The 21,415-nt window shown below is 35.3% G+C and overlaps 2 long non-coding RNA genes across 2 annotated transcripts in view; one reads left to right on the forward strand and one right to left on the reverse strand.

The window, feature by feature from the left end:
* Window positions 1-20,775, forward strand: part of LOC129145369 (uncharacterized) — a 125,372-nt gene extending 104,597 nt beyond the window's left edge. Inside the window, exons 3-4 of the long non-coding RNA XR_008550895.1 lie at window positions 17,503-17,773; window positions 20,688-20,775. This is a non-coding gene — a long non-coding RNA (uncharacterized LOC129145369). The remainder of the gene's footprint in view (window positions 1-17,502; window positions 17,774-20,687) is intronic.
* LOC129145370 (uncharacterized) overlaps window positions 7,391-21,415 on the reverse strand; it is a 78,208-nt gene continuing 64,183 nt past the window's right edge. The window contains exons 2-3 of the long non-coding RNA XR_008550896.1: window positions 9,146-9,271; window positions 7,391-7,440 (exon numbers count right to left, since the gene is read on the reverse strand). This is a non-coding gene — a long non-coding RNA (uncharacterized LOC129145370). The remainder of the gene's footprint in view (window positions 7,441-9,145; window positions 9,272-21,415) is intronic.

Genomic DNA, 21,415 nt, shown 5'->3' on the forward strand with positions numbered 1-21,415 from the left:
TCTACTTTCTTCTAGAAGTTTGGGTTATGTGGTTATGGGCTATATGGTTTTATGAGTTACATGGTTGTCTATGTGGTCATATGTGAGTTATAGGGGTCTTTGATTCATAGTACATTAATATTTGTAAATAATTCAAGACATGGGTTATCACGCCCCTTATGGATTGTTGGATTTAATTTGCTTGCTAACGTCTATCATTTTTCCTGTCAAGTTTCTTTCTAGAGAGGTTTTTAACCATAGTTAATTGATAAAGGGGTATAGGCAACATGTTTCTTATTGAATGAGTTCTGGTAGTTTATTTGTTCATTGCATCTAATATTTTAAATGAGAATTTTGTAAGAAGAATATAGTTGGGTCTTTTTCATCCATTTTGACAATCACTGCCTATTAAATAGTTTATATCAGTTAATATTATCATTGTTCTAGTTTCTTCACATTCTGTCTTTTGCTGTTTTTGATTGGATCTGCTCCTCTTTTCCCTTCTGTAATGCATTATTTTGGATTAATTCAGTGTATTTTATGATTCAAGTTTTTTGGTTTGTTGCATTATTACTACAGTTGTCCTTTTTGGTTATTTTAATGTTTGCTGACATTTCTAGTTTGCATTTTAAGTTATCAGTCTACTCTCAAATGGTATTTCAAAAATATTTTATACATTTGAGGGCCTTACTACAGTATATCTCATTTTCCCTCTACAATTGTCATTATGATCACACATATGTGCTAGTCCATAATACAATATTATTGTTGGTAATTTTAATATATCATTTGGAGATATTTATATAACCACAACTTGGTTACATAATTATTATTTGGTACTCCTCAGTCCATTGTGGATGTGTAGATTGCATTTGGTCTCATTTTATCTCTTGAATTTTTTTATTTAATGTTTCTTGTATTTCATATTTGTAGATGAAATATTTTAGGTCTTAAATGTATAGAATTGTTTTTGGTTTTTGATAATGTGTCAGGAATATAGCATTACACATTTTTCCAGTGCTTTAAAGAGTCTGTTCTACTACTATCTGGCTTATATCTGTGAGAAGGATTCTAGGGTTTACTTGTCACTGTTTTCCTATATGGGTTTTTCTATTTTTCCTTTGATAACTTTTTGATACTTATCAATAGTTTTATGCAAATTAAATCAAATTTGGGCCATTTTCAAATTTAAGTTTCAATGTTTTTTCTTCCCTCTTTTTTGAACTCTTAATTGCTTCATAGTAATAAGCAGTTTGGGTTTGTCCTATAACTTGATGCACAATCTGTGCACTTATTTCTCCTCCTTATTTTGAATACTTTCTATGGCTATGTCTTCAAATTCATGGATCTTTTATTCTGTGATGTTTAATATGCTATGAATACTATCCAGTGTATTATGTATCAAACATGTAGTTTTCTTTTTTAAAGATTTTATTTATGCCTACAAGAATTGGGGTATAGGCCAGAGGTGTAGGGGGTGAGAGGATTCCCTAGAGACAGAGTGGGGAGCAGAACAGGTAGATGTACTGAAATACACTGCTGAGGGGAACATCAGGGAGACAGGAGAGGTCTGCTGTGCCATGTGGGTCAGCTCCTTGGCTGGGGATCAAGCTCATGGTGCAGTGGCTGGCGATAACTTGTTAATGGTGAGACTTTAACCCCATACCACCAGGGAGGCCCTGTAGTTTTCATCTCTAGAATAAAATTTGCATATTTTATAGTTCCATGTTTTACTTAATGTGCTCCCTTTTTGCCTCTAGCTTCTGATACGTATAGAATACAGTTATAAATGTTTCGGCATTACTGTTAATGAATTCTACAACTTGTTTCTGCTAATTTTGATTTTCTCTGCATCATGGGTCATATTGTCCTACTTGATTACACTCCTGGTAATTTGAGGTGGACATTTTGTGGCATCTGTACCTTGTTGCATTCCTATATAGTACTGGGATTTGTTATTGATCACAATTTTCCTGAAAATGGTGTGATATTTTCCCATCTTTTAAGTTTTATTAGGGTAGATCTAACAGTTTAGTATCAGTGTAATTTTTCCTCACTGTTAGGGCAAATCCCTGAGGATGGAACTGGCAATTATGAGGTTCTACACTTTGGGATCTGGGAATTTTTTCCACGTGTGTCGGCTTGTTGGTTTTGTCTAAGGTCTTGTGTGCTCACCAGATCTGATCAGTAATATTCAGGTGAAGACCTTATAAATACTTTCACTTTGCTCTCACTAGAGATTTTTCCTCTCAGGATTCTCTCCTGTAAGCTCTATCCTCTTGTTTTACCCAGATTCTCACCTCCTCATTAAGTAAATAAGAGTAGCATCTCTGCCTGGTCTCATTTCACTGAAATGCATCTTGAACATTTTGTCCAGAAAATGTGTTGTGGGAATCACAGAGGTCACCTTGTTATCTTTTAGGAAATACTGTCCTTAACTGCATAATATTCAATGTCTTGAAAAGTGTTATTTCATATTATGTGTGGAATTTTGTTTGAACTGGGGATATAACTTCAGAGGCTATTACTCTATCTCAATCATTAGCAGATGTTTTTACAGGTTTGTTTTTGTGATTGAAAGGTCATGCACTGCAAGAATCACTGTTGAAATAGATTGTGCAGTTTCTATTAAATAGGCACGTAGGTCATGGTAAAGAACGCTAATAAGCATACTTAACTTTACGACAAATCTGCTACAGTTTATGTAGTTTTCCTATAGACCAATTATTCAAAATCAGCAAGGAAGTAGCATCCGTATTTCAGTGCAATAAATATGTAAATGTATATCCTAATGTATGGGATGGGCTTGGATTAGGCATTTGAGAATTATAAAAATGGAAAGCTAAAGGATATGTTTCCAACCATTTTATGGAGGACACAAAAGAGACTAATTAAGAGAGATGAAAAGTTAAGCCTTGCTTTTTTTAGAGGCAAGTCATTAAAAGAAAAACACTTAATTTGAAAGCTTTTCCTAAATATGCCTGCTCCCACTCCTGGAATATCTTTTGTCAAATTTTCATCTGTTCCCTACTTAATTTTATTAGCAAATAAATCCCTAACAAAAAAAAATTCAAATTCACCTACAGGGTGTATATTTTTTATTTATTTTCACCATTTTTAATTTTATATTCTATACTTCTATTCCATAAAAAATTTTTCCAGAAAAAATAATGCAATTGCCATAAAACACAGGACTGTATTATTCTTTAACAAAACATACATTCATATAGAGAATAATTTGGCATTTTAATGTTTTTATCTGTTTAGTAATTTAATTCTAGTATTCTATGGCTAGGGCTCTGTGCTTTTCTTTAGTAAACAATCCATTTATCTCTATTAATTTCTCTATATGGAATATACCATCATAGAGAAGACCATGAAAATAATTTCATAGCTTTAAGTATTTTGATTTCAGAAAATTTAATGTCTTTTTTATTTTAGAGGTATGAGAAATATTAAATCAGGAAATTAAAACACTAGAAGGAGCTCCTCCTTGGCTTAGGATAATTTTATTATAAACTAATTAAAATTAGTTTTTAAGCTTCTGGCTAGAAAGGAACATTTCTAACTCCCAACTAAAGACATAATTTGTTTTTCCCATTATGGTGAAATAAAAGGAACAAAAACAAAATCTGACAATGATATTCATATGAAATCTAGTGTCAGGATGTGGGAAAAGGTAATCAAAGTGATGGAGCTTGATTTGATCAAAAAACCCAGTTTCAATACATGTCAATACTGCCTTACTTTTGGAAATAGACTCTCTGATAGACTAGCAGACTGACATTTCCAGCCTTCTATAATTAATCCTTTGGTTTGATGCCGAGATTTAAGGTCTTAACCAGAAATTCTCAGTGAAGACAAAAGGTTCTGGGTTTTACCAGGGAAATTCAACCTGCAAAGAAGAACAGCTATAGTCCAAGCCTGGTCCCGTGAACTTGAGTCTTGGTGCTGCCTCTACATTTACAGCATTGGTCAAACTGCTTACCCCTGTGTCTTAACCTCAGGTGTAACTAGGAACCAAAGGTAAACCTAGAATTATTTTGAGGTTGAAATAAGATAATCCATGTGTACTGCTTAGCACAGTACTTGACAGATATGTCCCCAGTAAGTGTTTAGTGAGTATCTGCTATTATGCTACAAAAGTAGATGTTAGCTAGCATGCTAATGGTGGTTATCACCATACAGTGCTGTCATAACTAATGGAAGTGTTTCCTAACCTTTAGAAGTGATAGGACAGGAAACTAGTTGACAATTTCAATCATCAGTAAGAAAACTAGATCAGGGGTGAGGCAGAAAATAGGGGAAGCACGGATTGCTCTAACCCTAGCCCTGAAGCATCCAACTGCTATGCCCACAGGTGATAGGCTTTATAAGGCTAAGGAATTTCTCCTCTACCCCTGCTTTTAATACCGAATGCTGGTCTCGGTTCCCCTGCCCGATGAAAGGAAACAGAGTTTGAGGCAAAGGAAAATAGTTTAATTTGTTGACAAATTGAGGCAGGCAGCAGACTTGTGTCTGAAAGACCCCGTCCTGCTCTGTGGCAGAGGGTGGGGTGTTCGTCGAGAGTTACACAGGATCAGAGAGTGAGCAGCACGTTTGTCCTTGTAGCACAAGTGTCTGGAGGTTTCCACTCACACCTGTTGGTCAGAGATTCAGATGTTTCTTATCTTCCCATGCTCTTTCCCTGGGGATATAGGAAAACAAAGTTTGATAAGCCTAGAGAGTAAATAAAGGCAATGGGAGGGCTTCTCTGGGGGGACAGAAAGAGATCTGTCCTTCTCTGGCGAGGGAAAGCGTTTGCGTGAGTGGATGTTAATGCAGTGTCAGCTCCCTCCATCTTCCAGAGTGCTCCTGTGCAGATGAAGCTCTTTGGGGTCTTTACACCTTTATAAAGGCCCAAGCATCCTATTTTATGTTTAGTGTGCCCAGGCCTATCTGTACCCCAAGATCTCAGTCAGCACCTACATTCAGACTAGAAAGTGGACCTTCATTGGCAGCGTTTGCAGTCAGAACTCACTTTCAGGGGAAGACGAGCTGTAGGTGTTTCTGTTTGTTCTCTCTGCGCTGAGTCCTCCGTTAATGGACAGTTAAGACCTGTTTCCTTGATGCCACCATAGTCAACCTGTGAACACACAAAGGCACCAGAGCTGGACAGGGCAGACAGCACCTAGGCCCCCAGAGGTGCACACTCTTTTAGTCTGTTCTCGGCATGGGAGTGGCAGCCAGTTAACTGCACCCCCGCCCAGGTTACCTCTCCTGTCACTGCACTCCCAGAGCATTGCCAGCAGGATCGGGTACACCGCTGAGGGCCTAGGTTATCAAGTCTTAAATGGGATTGTTGCTGAGATCCGGCTGCTTTGCCTGCGACAGGCCAGGAAGCTAAAAAAGGCACAGGACAGGAATTGAATCTTTATTATGCACCCTTATTCGATTAGCCAGCTTGTCTGAGAACGCCAAGCATCACACGCCAAAGAAACCATTCAAACACCTCATCTCTAAAGCTGTTTTAGAGTGAATTAAACAAAGGCAGTTAATGATCAGTGAGTGGGCTTTCACTCCAGGTAGTTAACAACTCTGGGAGTTTGATGGCCCTGTCTCCCCTCCACGGGCATCTGGGTTGAGGACACTTCACTGCTTCCAGGATGGTTCTGTCTCTGGCAGAAGTGGCCCATTTCTCTTCTAGGTGCTGTCTGGGCTGGGAAGTTTACGCTAAACAAACAGGCCACAGGTCTGACAATGTGGATGTGCAGATTCCTAAACTATGCATGCACCCTCTCCCAGCCCCGTCAGTCAGTGCTGCAGATTAGGCACATGTAACACAGTCAGGAAATATCAAACATCAGATTTCTGGTTTTTCAATATCCTATCAATGGGAAGTTAAAAAAAAACAAACAAACCTTAATCACTCTTGTCTTTCCATGGACCTGAGGACATCAAAGGTTTGGGCATGACCTATAGGCATCTATAAAACAAACACTTTGGGGCTGTAACAAGTATTTAGGAGGACATGCCATACATTGACATCCACATTTTATGCTAAATACACTACGATATAAATTATCAGGCAGGATTAGTAACAGATGACTGGGAAACCTGTGTCCCTGTAATGTTTTCCTGCATCTAGGTCATTTCAAGAACAGCAGGTACGTACACAAGTCAAAGGTGAAATAAAAAATACCTTTCCTATACATAGGGGCATTTTGCTACTCCACTTCAATCCTGGTAACTACCTTTGAAGAGGGAACTGTGGCAGCCTCTTTTCATTCCTGTTGAGGGGAAGGAATCACTCATTCTCACAGCACAGTACTGTGTTACAAACATGGGTTTCTTTTCCCAATATTTCCTTTTGCTTCTGAATAGTGTGATTCTCTGAGCTCCATCCCTTACCTAATTCCTTTCCTTTATAATCAGTTATGCAATGTGAGTATTATCTTTACAGGAAAATGCACTGGTATTAAAGAACATTTGGAAGATGTTGCAGGGCAACAATCATAGAACAACACAAAAATGAGGTTGCAATTTAGAAGGAATTAGATGGTTATAGACAAACAGTTACATATAAGTACCTACTCCAAACACCAAGGAAAATACTGGCACAAAGTACAGTTCTCTATAGAGCAATAGGGCAGGGTAAGCACATTCTTCTCTGAATGTTCAGTCTTCCCTCTTCGCATTATTTCATCTTTTCCCACTCTCTAAAAATAAAATGGACTATATACTTTTTGTGTGGTAGATCCTCAAGAGGAAAAACTGCTAGAATAAAATAGCACATAAATTCTCAGGGGGCAACCTGTTGTGGGTGAGCTGAGATACCGGAGTGATTCCATAATCTTGTGCGTCATGCAGAAGACACAGGCTGTGGTGGTACCGAGATGTCAGGGGGAAGTTGGACTGCATGAGAGAAAACAAGGTTGTCATTGGGATGTAGGGACAGAGACCCCAGGAATGTGAGGACCAGTAATATATGCAGGTGGCTGGGGGTAAACAAGTGGGCATGAAGTGTTTGCATGATTTGAGTATTTCTTGAGCCTCCTTTCTGATCCATAATCTTTAGAATGTGACACCTTCGTGGGACTTGACAATAAGTCATAACCTTGGAGGCGTTGAGAAGCAGGAGTGGGTTTTCTGTGATGAGAAAGACATGTATTTAAGCATGACTGACACCCAGACTGGGGGGTGTGGTATGTTGGTGTAATGTGGGAGACAGGAGAGATCCTGACATGCTTCAATATTCAGGATGGTGGTAGAGAGCAGGAACCCCACAGCAATGTGAGAGTCCCAGTGGGTGCACTATACTGGGTCTGTAAATCAGTGGGCCGGGCTGCAGGGCGGGCAGAGACCCTGCAGTTGTGGAAAGACTGGAGTAAGGATGGAGAGCAAAGAAAATTACCTGGTGATCTAAAAACAGGTAACTGGGATATGAAACAATGCACCAGACCTTGTAAAGCAGGCACCTGACTGTAAAGCAAAAAGAGATCTCTAGAATCATTGATCTTAGAATCTCAAGTCCCACTAAAGAAATCATGATTTGTGACTCCAAAATAACACATTAAGGACATCAATCAAAATGAGATTAAATCTACTCTTGTGGCCATATTTAACTATACTACCTCTCAAAGACCCTGATTCTAAATAAGATCAAATTAAGAGGTAAGTTTTTGGGGGGTTTTTTTGGTGGGGGAAATATTTTAATCTTAGTGTCTTTTAGGAAATTGCTCCATTTTTTCTCCTGTTATTCAATTTACTGGCCAAAAACTGTTTAGAAATTATACCAATATTAAAAGAAAAACAATCTTATAATTATGGCAACTCATTCCTGTTAGTGGTAATATTTTCTATTGTAATTAGTGTAGGTAGACATTAAATTTGCACTTATTTTGCTTTTGTTTTCCTAGTTGCCTAAGCTGGTTACTTAGCTGATATATTTAAGATGTAATATAGGTATGATCTTCCTCCTGTTCTAATATAGCATTTAGTGGTTTATGTCTCTAAAAGCAATATTTAGAGAATCACATACATTTTGCTGTGTTACTTTTCATGCATAATGTCATAATGTTCTAGATCTGTTTTGATCTCCAATTTGATCTATGTTTTTTAAATATGATATTCATTCATAGTATGTAGATATTTTTCCAAAGAAATTTCTGTTATTGATTCTAATTTAGCTCCACTAGGGTCAGATGATACATTTCTCTATAAATTTAATCATTTTATGTTTACTGAGATTTGTTTTATGTCATAGAATACGTTCTACCATTGTCAGGACTTTGCACACTTGCAAAGAATGCATTTTCTGTCGTTGTTGTGGAAAGTTCTATAAATGTCACTTAGGTTAAGTTGATTGGTAGAGTTCAGATGGTCCATCCTTACTATCTACTTGTTCTGTCAATTCTTGAGACTGATACTCAAGGGTATTGAAATTGCTCACTATAATTGTCTATTTCCTCCTTATGGTTTAACAGAATTTCATGGTTTTGAAGTGCTCTTATGTACACACTCATTTAGGACTACTATATACTCTAGATTAATTTAGCCCCTTATAATTAAGAAGTGACCCTGTACTCCTTACTATGTCTTTCGCTCTGAAATCTCCTTTATTGATATAATAGATTGACTCCCACTTTTGTGGTTAGTGCTATGCTTTATGGCTTTATTTTTTTATTCTTTCACTTTTGAGGTATTGTGTCTTTGTTTGAAATGTATTGTTGTAAGCAATTTGACCATCTTTCCCTACTAGTTGGAATTTTTCAAGATGATTTGCTTTAATTTTTCTATTTAAATATTTAACCTATGATCCAGCTATGTTCTATCTGTCTCATTTAGTCTTGTTACACTTCTTATTTATAGAATCTTTTCTATAAATTAATTTTATCTGCTTTGTTTTAACAACTATAACTGTCTGACTTGTTATTTTATCTGTATGTTATAAGCTATTGTACATATTTAACTTATCTCAGTCTACCTTCAAGTTCTATTATAATGTACTATATATTATAAAAATTTTATAAGTATGCTCTCCCTTGCTATGTGCTATTGTACTATACTTTAAAAATATTTCATTTCCATAAATTATTATATTTTACTGATATATTATTCACAAGGAAAAATCAGTTTTCAAATGTTATCTGCTAATATATAAGTACAAATTTATGTATTTACTCACATAGTTACCATTTCTGTTTCTCTTCCTTCTTCTAGAGTCAGTATTCCATCTAATTTCATTTTCCTTTCACTTGAAGTTATGTTTGCTGTAGGGTGGGTCTCTTGCTGAGGACTTCTTGTAACTCACCTGAGTATGAAAAGGTTCTATTTAGTTTTCATTTTCTAAAGAAATTTTTGACCGCTATTTCTTCAAGTATCATTTCTGTGTTTTGTTTTCTTTGGTGTGGACCCAACCTACACATACTAGGTCATATGAATATGTACCAACACTCTATTGTTTAATGCTTTATCTGCAATGATGAGCTGTGTCATTAATAACATATCCAGAGATATTTTCATCTCATACTGTTTTTATTTCTAAAGGTTTTAATTGATTTGTTGTTTATCTCTTCCTTTTGTATCATACCTTTGTGGATATATTAAATATAGATACTAAAACATTTCAGTTCTGATTTTATATCTATTGATTTGTCTTTTTTCATTATGTCTTGCATGGTTAATTTTCATTGCATGCAAATGTAAATTTTCTTTGGTTTCTTGGTATTCTTTGTGGAATACATTTGAAACCCTATACATACTCTAAACTTTTGTTTGGGATGCAGTTAAGTTAGTTGGACACAGGTAGACCTCCTGCCCACAGTGACTATGCAGGTACCGTTCCTTTTCCTAATCAACCTGGCCTTTTAAAATGTTAAAAAAAAAAAAAAGTTGGAAATAGTTCCATCTCTTGGATTTTATTTTGAGAGCTTATTAGATACTTCCAGAAAGGTGCTCAAGCTAATGTGAATTAATCAGGAACCTTCATACAGTCTTCCCCAGCCCATCTTCATCCTAAGGTTTTCTGTTCTTATTGTTGGAGATTGACAATATTTCTGCCACCCTGAGAATTCCAGCCATTTTATCTTCCTAATAAAACCTCGTATTTCTATTGCTCTAGCCTTGAATAGTTCTTTTTTTATTTTTAACATCTCTGTACTAATCTGTATTTTACAAATTTCCAGCATTTTATAATGGCAGTCCTCTCCCCTATAGCAGCATATACTGTGAGGTCTAAACACTGAATCTGCCTGTATTCTCAGCTTTATTTCTTCAACTCAGGGACATAAATGGGCTTGGCTGGGATCACATGGTTTTTTTCTTCCTTTCTCATTGTGACAACCTAAAGATTCATTCAAAGCACTACATTTGGGTTAGTATTCACCTTGTTATTGACGTTGTCTATGGACTGCCATTTTTCATTGCCATAGCTAATACCTTTCAAACCACTGAGTCATTAATTAGGTATACAAATTGGTTGTTTCAGTCAGTAGTGTAAATCTAGCCCCTGTAAGTATAGCCTTACTGGAAGTAGGTTTTTAAAGCTTTTTTGCTTTATATCAATTTCTGTTAAGACTGACAATATGCAAACATAAGTAACAAGGCATGCTTTGTTTCAAAATATACTTTCACCGACACTACATGACAATAATGAGGACTCAAAATAATGACTTTGAGAAAATCATTTCTTATGTTACATTTGAGTTATGTAATATTGTAGTCCAGCCATGATAGCTGAGTAAACCTCTATCTGAAAAGATATCCTAGGGGTTACACATGGATTTTATTTTTGTTTATTTATTTTTTTTGTGGGACACTCGCAGCCCAGCACTCAACCGCTGCACCACCAGGGGAGGCCTACATGGATTTTATTTTATTTTTTGATGAGTTTAGAAATAGGCAAGGGAATATTGTCCTTTAGTGAATGTTCATTATAAAAGTGAAGGAACCTTAATAATACTTGACTAAATATATATCATTTTTTGTGTCATTTATTTCTTTTTAATGCCATTTCAAAGCTAGTAACTTCTTTACAACTGACATGAAACTAAAGTATGTTTAAATCTAAAACTGATTATACCATATCCCAGGAATTTTTAATAGGTACCATTTTTAGTGTGACATTCATTTGGCTTTTTCAGAATGGAAACAGATTGAGAAGAGTTCCTCCCTTCTTGATATGAAGATGTAATCTCCATTTATAATATAGGAAAAAAAGAGCTGTCGTATCTTTGAGGTTGTGAAATCATAAAAAAAGATTGTGAAACAGTTAATGGGAGGTTTCAGTCCCCTTTCATTACCTCTTGCCAATACCACATTTACCACATGCTTGTTTTTGCTTTTTTTTTTTTTTTAAGACTTGTTTAAGCATACAAGAGCTGGGGTGTAGTCCAGAGGTGCAGAGGGTGAGAGGATTCACCAGAATCAAAATGGTGAACAGAGTAGGAGGAATGACTGAAATACACTACTGAGTGGAGCAGCGGGGAGACAGGAGAGGGTCTGCTGCACCTTGTGGGTAGCTCCCTGGCCAGGGATAGAACTCATACTGCAGTGGCTGCTGAGAGCTTCAGAGTACTGAGACTTAAGCCCTGGCACCACTAGGAGGCCCTTGATTTGCTTTTTCATCTTTGGGTAGTATGTGCCCTAATTATAATCAAATCTTCTTTCACTTACACGCAGAGTCTAAGTGTGGTCACCAAAACTGCTTAAAATTCCATTGACAATTTTATTTAGCATAAAGCAAACTTTAAGGCCCAAGTAGTAATATCGAACTAGTAAAATAAGAAAAATTGACAAGGATGGAAGACATTGTATTTAGTTGCATATTTTCCTGTATATATTCAAGTGAAGTATTATGATTCATTATTATACTACATTAATTATACAAATATGAATCATGATTATTTCTGTTATATTAAATTTATATAATAATTCATTTTTAATCTAAGCCTAGTAATTTTAATGAATCATTTTCTATAGAGTAAATTAGAGGAAAATACCTTTCTACTTAGCAATTATCTGGATACCATTCCTTTTCAAAAGATAACCACATTTATTTTTCTTGTTTGCTATCCCTAAATTCCATCTGCCATTTTTAAAATGTTCTATTAGCAAATCAGAAGCTCATTTAGAAATGGAATTATCCTAAAGCAGAGACTCCCTGTGAATATTATTATACTAACTGTAAGTCAGGTTTTGTCTGAATTTTTAAATTTTATTTAAAAAATGTACATTAGTATATATATAATAAATGCAGTGATTTCTGAATAATTCCTTATAACCTCTTAAAAAACATGACTAAATTTTTTTTAAAAATTGGTTCATTAATACCCCTGAGGTACCTGTGAACATGTCCTTGCAAAGCTGCTTTAAGTGTTGGAAAGACTCCTCCAGCTATCATGAAGGATAGTCCTTTGCTTACTACTTTATATGTAGATAGGAAATTTTGAGAAGCTGATTAATCTCAAAAGATACAAAGTGATTTTTTAAAGAATGGGTATTGAAATGATAAATTCATTTACCATTGTTTAGGAACAATGGCATAGTCTAATCTCATTTAAAATAAATTTCAGTTTCTATTAAACATTTTGCTCATCACATTTTCTATAATTTAAATAATAAAATATACCCTGGAGGTAAACCAAGTTACCTGGTGAACTAAAACCAGGTTTTTGAAACAAATTCTTATGTTAATATTTCCCCTGAATTTATTATGCATAATTATTCATTTCCTTGGAATTAAAGAACTATAGTACAGTTCCATTTGTCTCCTGGATAATATTTTCTTCCTCTTATTTGCAGCCTCAGCCCCAGGCTAAAAAAGGAGACACTATCTAATATTTTCTTCACTTTGTAACATTAAGAACATCTGCTACTGTATAAACTAAAGTTACAAGAGAAAGCTGAGGCTGCATACACACGATTTCTTTTTTGAAAGTTACAGATAATGAATATTTCCTATACTATCTAAATCAAATGTGGTAAACATCAGATGCTCGACTTGATTAATAAAATCTGGGTTGTAGAAATGACTCCTCCCCCCTAAATTTTGTCAAAAATTCCTAAAATTGGTCCATATTGCAAGCTGTTCTCCTGTCATTAACTACTCCATGATGGCAAAGCTGGGAGTGCAGGTGCAATAATCCTATGAAAAGAGCGATGGCCAGCTCCTTTTGTAGAGAGTTCTTGAATCAGAGTAGCCTTGACAATAACAGCAAAACTCAGGGGTAGACACTACTCCAACTTAGAATCTAGAACACACATTGTATATTTCAATGATGCAAACAGTGAGAAAACAATTTTACAATATTTTCTATAATTAACCCAAATTTATAGACTTCCCTTACAATAAAAAAGAATCTGTATATAAAATGTAATTTTCAAAGCATTTTTTTCTCAGGATGCAATTATACCTGTATTACACCTTAGTTTCATCTGAATATTACATCTATCCTCCAAACTGAATTCATTCTAAACGTTGATTGTAAATCTTCCTTCCCCAAAGCTCTTACTGCCTTGATAAACCAAACTGGCTTCTCTGCTTCTCTTAGTGGCATTATTATTCTAGTGCTTCAGTTGAACATACCACGCTCCCCACCCCTTATCCTTGTAGTAAATTGACCAATGTGTTGTGAAATTCTCTAGAAACCAGTAACAAAAGTACAATGGGAAAACTCACAAATACCTGAAAATTTTAAAACACACTGCTAAAAAATCACTGAGTGGAAGAGAAAATAAGACAAAGATCAGAAAATAACTTGAGCAAACAAAATGAAAATATGATACACCAAAACCTATGGGATATTGTAAAAGCAGTACTGAGATAAATTTATCCTGACAACCACCTACACTAAAATAAATTTAACCTAATTTTACACTTCAAGGAGTTAGATAAAAAGCAAACTAAGCCAAATGTTAGCAAAAGGAAGGAACTAATAAAAGAGAAAAAAAAAAAAGACCTCAAATAAAAATATAAAATGAAAGCAGAGGCATTACAATTAAGCCTCAGAAATAATAAAAAGATCACAAATGAGTATATAAACAATTATACACCAAAAAATGTTACAACCTAGAAGAAATGAATAAATTTGTAGAACATACAAACTGCTGAGACAGAATCAAGGAGAAATAGAAAACCTGAACAGACCAGTAAAAACTAAGGCAATTTAATCAATAATCGCCAAAATGAAATCTCAGTGGGGCGGGGGGAGGTGGCCTGGCAGGTCAATTCTACCCAGCATTCAAAGAAGAATTAATTAGTAATCCTTCTTAAAAAGAAAAAAAAGAATAAAAGAGGAAAGCGTACCTCCAAACTCTTTTCATGAGTTCAACATCAGGCTGGGAGTCACCACACAGAAGGAAAGCTATAGGTGAGGATCCTAAGCACATGGAACAAGAAATCCTCGCCAAGACATGAGCAAACTAAGCTCAAGAGTCCATGAGAAGGTCATGAAGCAAGTGGAATTTTTCCTTGGCATGCAAGGATGGCTCAACATGCACAAATCAATATAGGTGATAGACATTAAAATGAATCATAAATATCACATTATCATATGAATAGATGCAGACAAAGCATTTAAAGTTTAACTTCCTTTCATGACAAAAATTCTCAACAAACTAGATAAGAACTTATTTCAATACAATGAAGATGCTAAGTTAGACTGAAATCATTTCATCTAAAATCTGCAGTAAGGCAAGAATGCCTACTCTCACCGTTTCCATTCAATATGGACAGGAAGTCCTAATCAGAGCAATTAGACAAGGAAAATAATTTCCCTCAAAATTTCATATCTACATTCTTTTCATTTTATTACAACTGCCACCAGCATAGTCCAGTCTTGACACTTTTGCCCCCACTCAATCGGCAACTCCTAGGGTTGGAAACATAACCTTATGACATAAGTAACCAGTCAAACCAAATAAAATCAAAATGTTCCCCATTCATGGAACACATATCTCTCCTGCCCAATGCAACACACAATGTAAATATACAGTGTTTATAGATGTAACATGTAGCATTGTTATGAAAACAGAAGTTTAGAGAGAAAAATGCACTGTTTATAGTCTTCCAGTACTTCAGCTTGCTTCTGTCCTTGGGTATATTTTTTAAGACTCTGAACTTAATTTTTAAAGAAAAATTGTGACATAAAATGTATATGTTGTATTCAGACTTTAAAACTGAATTGCAAATGGAATAATCATGTTCCTTTGAACATCATTGAAATGTATGTATAATAGGCAATTTATACTTCTTAAATTTTGTAATTCAACCTGCTGTAATTTTTTCATGCTGAAGGATTCTTTTAAGATAAAAATAGATATAGAAAAATGTAAGTTAAGAAGGCAAATTTTGCAGTAAATTTCAGATGATCTAAATTCCTATATATATTCCCATACTAATGCTATTATTCTATATAAATAGTCCATTCATATTCATAAGCTTTTAAATCATTTTGCTAGGAAAAAAATTTATAACTGTTACCTGAATCATCAATGAAATATTCTTTAAAAATCTGTTTTTGATATTATAAAGTTACATTAGTAAATATTTGTTTCTAGTGATATTTCACACACTCATCTGTTAATTAGTTAATTTCATGTACAGGAAAATTATAGATTTTATTTTCTTTATTTGAAACATGGTTAAGTATTCATATATTAAGGTTTTTTTTAAATGTTCCCTCTTGTATTGTATTCATGTTCCATTTTGTGATATTTTAGTCAAGTAATAAAATACACTTGAACATATTTGGCAAGTGTCTCATTCCCTTAAATTCTATGAAAACATAGAATATTAATTTAAGGGAAAGTGTTTTATCATCTCCCTATCTCCAATGGCATGTTTGTTGACTATAATATTTGGACAGTATCCTAATAATATTCTGTGAGATGAACTAATCATAACATTGCAAAAATCTCCATGGATAGAACAGCAAAGGAGGTAATGATGATGAATAAGGAAAGAAAATAAGCCTACAATTATCATGTTTCCTAGTGTGAAAGCATAAACCCATATTAATTTTTAAATACAGATACAAGCTACAAAATGTCACGAACACACAGTTACTCAATTATACACTATGTTAAATCAGAAACTTGGCCAGACATATTTTAGTGTGTCTGCCATGTAAGAAAAAATGTGAAATTGTGTTTCTTAACTGAGTCAGAGGAAACACTATCATGTTTGTGGTGCAGGTTCTGCTCCAGATTAACTTTTTGGTTGCAGTTACATTTTGTCTCTGTGAATTTGATTACTCAAAGGTGGAATAATAGGGCTCCTGTCTTTTTGAGACTGCCTTCTTTCATTCAACCTGTCATTCAATCTTTTATTCAGACCATTCAAGCTTGACCCAGGTAGCATTTGTGAAAATTTCCTTTCCCTTCAAAGCTGAATAAGGTTCCATTGCATATACCCCCATCATTTTGCTCATCCACCCATCTGCTGAAGCCCTCTTGGGTTGCTGCCACTTTTGGCTGTTGTGAATGATGCTGTGATCATTGGTGCACTACTGCTAGTTACGAAAGTATTTCTTGTTCTATGCATTTATACACTATTTCCAAGTAGGTGAATAAATGAGTTCTAATATAAGATGGATAAGTGATAATCATTGCCCAAAACTGAATCCCAAATGATCTTATCCAAGAGTTGACCAGTTGTGAGTTTCGTTATTATAAGTTATTTTGGCAACTATTCCTCTGTTTCAAATTTGAAGACTTGGAAAGTAATATTGTCTTCTAAAGTTAGGACACAAAAAGGGAAATATAATCTATGTGTAGTTGACCACAATTAGTGAAACTGAACAAATAAATGGACCTACTTTTTCACTTTTAAATTACTGCTTTGTATTTGCTTCAGATTTGTATATATGCCAGGTGGTATCTTTCCCCAGTTGTACAGCAAGATAAAACTCGGTGTAGTGCAAACAATGAACACTGAATGAGTGTTATCCCTACCAGTGACAGGCAGTGTTATCTTTCAAAATATGTTAATTTTTAATGTATAAAATTGGTTTCATTAAAAAGTTTAATCTTGTGAGTTGTTTCATTGTCTCAGAAAATTCCATTAAAAATAACAGTAGCATCGATATAAAAACAAAATCTAATCTAAAATTTACTGCAGGGCATTTTCATTTAAAGCCATATCTGCGTTTGCTACTTGTCATAAAAGGAAAAATGGAAAGTGGTCTACATGTTGTGGAATACTAAAGTCTGCTTATCAGGAAATTAATATATTGAAACATTTGCTGTTTTATTGAATTTACAAACATGTGCTTTAACAGAATTCCCCAAAAGTTTGATGATGGCAAAAATCAATATCAACCCATCCTCATTCATAATAACTACATTTTGGGAGCCTGCAAAGTGGAACATATCAGCCACATAAAAGCAAAAATTATGGATTAGACTGCAGAGGAATCTAGTTACCTGCCCACCATATAGTCTCCATTGCATTTTTTTTTCCGTTAGGAAACTAAAGATGTGGAGATGTCCTGATTATGAAGTTATATTTCCAAATACAAACTGTTGGATTCTGTTTTCCAGAAATCTCCTTAGAGAAGACCAACTCCACTGGCTCTTTATTTTATGCCTCCCTCTCCCTATTTCATGCTTTTAAGAAGATGGATTTGATGACCAGAGCTACAACGGCTTCTTAGGAAGATGATTCAGCCCTGAGTTTGTTCTGTGATCCAGGGTACAAGTCTTCAGATAGAGACTGGCTTCCTGACAATGCTAAGCACTCCATAAAAACCACACCGATCCTGGACTGCCTATATCTGGAACCCTTTCAAAGAAGCAAGAAAAACTACTTTCAGTAAGTTTCTATGTTATTATTGGTTTGGATGTTATAGAGGGATACATTTAGTCATAACTGATACAGAGTTTGGTCCCTGAAAGTGACCAGTGCAATTAACACATCACCAACCTTGAAATTGACAATATAGAAGATGAAAAGGCAAATACTAAACGGTCAGATATTGCAAGTTAGACAGTGATTCTTTTTATGTGATGGCAAAATAGCTGTTCAATGTGTTGCCTCCCATATCTTAGAAGGCAGATTACATACTAACCAAGGTTGTAACATTACAATATTTTCCAGTACTACAGAAAAAAATGAAAGTGTGTCATGTGGTCAACCTCTGATTATCATTTCCAGTTGATAAATTGAAGTTAGAGCTAGTAGGGAAGCAGAGATTAAAAAAAGTAAGACTAGAAGAATCTCTGCCAATGACTTGCAGGTTCATTTCATTGAGAGTTAATTGGTGTTGAATATAGCTGGGATGGAAAGGATGAAGTCTTCTGTATTAGCGTGGGTGCATTTATCAGCTCTGATTAGAGACAATACTTGTGGCCAACTCTTTCAAGCTATTTTCTTAAGTCCTGTGCTACACAGGAGGCAGCATCCTGAAGGTCAGAGTAGGTTATGGCACACCCACCTGAGCCTGGCATTTCAAGTCCTTGAAACAGTCATTGATAGTTGTGTTCAAGAGGCAGTGCTGGTGTTCGTAATATTAATAGTCATATAATATATAGAGCAGTAGCTTGTTGATCCTCATACTTTGTGGATTTCATATTTTCAATTTGCCTATGTGCAATCTGGCTGCTTGTTAGTTTGACAAATAGGAGAAGGGATTAACACAAAACTCAGTAAGTAAAAAGAGAATCTTCAAAACTTTAGTCCTGACTTTTTATATATGTGACTGTTTGGGAAGAAACATACCACACAGTTGCACATATTAGAATTTTATAGTCAGTAAAACAGTCTTATTTTTCTTGAAGAGACTCCAAGATTTCCTGACCCTTCCCTAGAGGGGGTGCAGCTCTCAGCAGGAGTCCAAATGATGTCCAAAGGAGAACCTCCCAGGGAGAAAGACTGTCTGTGTCTGTCTGTGTGTGTGTGTGTAAGAGAAACAGGGAAGGAGAGAGGGGATCAGGGAAAGGCAGAATGTAGAGGAAGCCAAATACTACCTAATTTATGTCATTATCACCAAAAAACTATGACATAATCTTATCCTCCTTTAAAAAAACAAACAGATTAGGTAACGCACCTTAAATAACCCCAGGTAAAAGTGCCTGTAAGTGGAAGAGCAAGTGCTGGCTGCCTCGTCTGTATCCAAACAAATAGAAATTAGACTGGAAGAAATAACCATATTTTCAAGTGGTGAGCTTACAGATGGTTTTTAAATAATGTTATAGACTTTCAAAAAATTCCGTAATGGATATCCATTTACTTTAATTATGTTCAGGAAAAGTCATTTGAAGATTATTCTAATCAAATATATATATGTGCATAATATTCCGTGGGATGCCTGCACCACTATTTATGATCACTGATATCACACCTAAATTCTTGCTATTACAAGCTAATACTACCACACACATCTGGGATAATATATATGCACATGAGTTATTGCAGGTTGCATAGAATGGAGCTGCTGCAGAGAAGGTATTTACATATTTAAGCTTACTAGATGGTGCTACATAAAATTGCAAAGAACACAATTGTTCCACATGATCCACAACCCTTGTATGATTTACCCGTTTGGCAGGGAGAAGCAGCATCTCTTGGTTTTTAAATTTGAATTTATGTGGTAACTACTGAGGCTAGTATTCTTTGCACATCTATTTTTTATTCATGATTCATCCATTTTCACATCGACAGTATGTTTGTGTGTTTTAAGGACATTTTATATGCCCCACTATCAATTTTTTCTAGCAATTTGTCAATTTCACATCAATCGTGTGTCTTACTTTTCAGTTATTCAATCGTGTGTCTTACTTTTCAGTTATTCAGTCTTTTGACTTCTAGATATTCTTAATTTTAATATTACAAGTGTTTTCTATTTGATTAATACATTTGTGTGCCTTGCTTAGGAAGTCCTTCCCAAATGAATATATAAATATTTTCAAAATATGCTTAATTCCTCTAGCTACAATTTGTAACACCTCATAAGACATGCTATATGTAGGAGAAACTGAAGGTGGACTGCCTGCCCAAGAATTTATGGGGTCACATAGGCACTTCCGACATGCTTTACCAAAATTCCAGACTCTCAGGAAATGCAATTTGAAGAATATTCTAATTAAACATATATATGTATAATATTCCATGACATTTCACAGAAACCATTTTCACACAATTTAGACACAGGAGCCCTTCTTGTTATGAAAAAGTGGGGGTGTCCCCCAAAGCTACAACTCCCAGCTACCAGCCCCAGTCAAACCACACAGCCACGCCTCTTTTAAGGCAAGCCATCTCAAGTCTGTTATGTTTAATATAGGAAAAACTAAACCCTTGAACACGGACTGGGGCTACTGGAGTGGGGGTGGAGGGAGAAAGAGGGACATGAACAGGAGAAAAGAAAGGGAGGGGTACAGGGTCTGTGGGTTCTTTGGTGGGGGGCTGACCCTGGCAACAGTGCCTGAAAGAGGGGGGCGGGGAGCCCTATACTTAGGGAAACAATGATGTAAACCAATATTAACTCAGTAGAAATAATTTCAAGAAGCTAAGTGATGGAAATATTTTTCTTGCACATTTGGTTTTTAGCAACTTGTCGTTTTTCTAATCTACTTTCTTTTCTAATCTACTTTCCTTCCTCTGTGCTCTGCTTCATCTCTCCCTTGAACTGTCTGCCCTGAGGGTCAAGGCCAGGCGATGGGCCCACAGCCTCATTTCTGATTGGATGAAAGTTATGAATTTGTAGATAATTTTTTTTTTTTTTTTGCAGTTACAGAGGGAGTGACGTTGCAGTTTTATATATCCTAGTTCAGAGCAGAAATCACAGTGGACTTTTAAATTTCTGACATGTTTGAACTTCTGATATTACCCATCAAATCTGGATTTATAACATTGTTGTCATATATTCAGATTAAGGTAACTATGATACTAATTCACTGAAATCTTGAACTTTCTTGTGATTCAAAAAATGAACTCATTTTGAATAATTTTGTAATTGCTCAGTGCAGGGTGCAACGTAGCTCTTACAATCACATCTGTTATTCTGTTCACAAGTCTGCCATTTGCATTTATAGAAAATTGTATTCACATAACTAGCTATTAACATTACATTTGATATGGATGTGAAGAGGGAATGCTGGTGTTCATAATAATAGTAATATTATCAAAGAGCAAATTATAGTTGATCCTCATATATTGTGGGTTTCCTATTTGCAATTTGCCTATTTGTGTCCCCAAATTTCACACTGATGTAACTTTCATGGTCATTCAGACATTCACAGAGCTACAACAAATTTTAATCATTTGATCGGTAAGCTTGTTCACAACAGAATGAAACAGGGAATGCTAAGTCTTCTTGCTTGAGCTTTCATAATGTCAACGAGAATCCTTTTTACTGTCTATTTAGTGGAACTTTTTCCATATTTTTGTTCTTTGATTTTGCTGCTAAAAATACCTCTACGTGTCACACTGAAGTGTTGTCAATTGTCCTAAGTGCCA

This window comes from Talpa occidentalis, unplaced genomic scaffold (genome assembly GCF_014898055.3).
Source record: "Talpa occidentalis isolate TD23 unplaced genomic scaffold, MPIMG_talOcc4v2.1, whole genome shotgun sequence".
Classification (NCBI taxonomy): Eukaryota; Metazoa; Chordata; class Mammalia; order Eulipotyphla; family Talpidae; genus Talpa; species Talpa occidentalis.